The sequence below is a fragment of the Notolepis coatsorum genome, assembly GCF_963971535.1.
Source record: "Notolepis coatsorum genome assembly, chromosome: 18".
Lineage (NCBI taxonomy): Eukaryota > Metazoa > Chordata > Actinopteri > Aulopiformes > Paralepididae > Notolepis > Notolepis coatsorum.
Genome location: NC_140182.1, coordinates 10111170 through 10111686, shown reverse-complemented (window position 1 = coordinate 10111686; position 517 = coordinate 10111170).

Here is a 517-nt window from a genome sequence, read left to right as displayed (position 1 = left end):
CGATCGGCCCAAGCCGCAGGCAATGCTGACTCCGGGAGTCGAGACCGCAGCCTCTTGCATTGGTGACGAGCGCAATCTCCGCTACGCCACCCGACCGCCCTACTTTACCTAATATTTTTATTCTATCCTGACATTTTTCAGTTGGAGGGCAGTCTATATGCGTAACGGTAAAAAGGGCACTTTTTTATGAGGCTCAAAAGGGCAGGTGCTCAAGCACCCCTTGGGCTCTATGTGTGCACGTGCCTGCCTGGGACCACAGGATCCACAGAGCTGAAGGGTCAGAGCCGCACTGGTTACCTGGAGTTCTGGAGTTTTTCTTCTAATAGATTATTATGAAATGATGGCAGACGTTGATGCTGATTTGTAATTATTTTTTATTTCTTTTCAGAAGCAATGCGGTTGACAAGTACATTTTCTTTCTTTTTTTCTTTTTTGCATTTACATTTACATTACGCAAATTGCATACAATTCAAACGACAAATAAGAGAAAAATACCCAATCACCATATTCACATCAT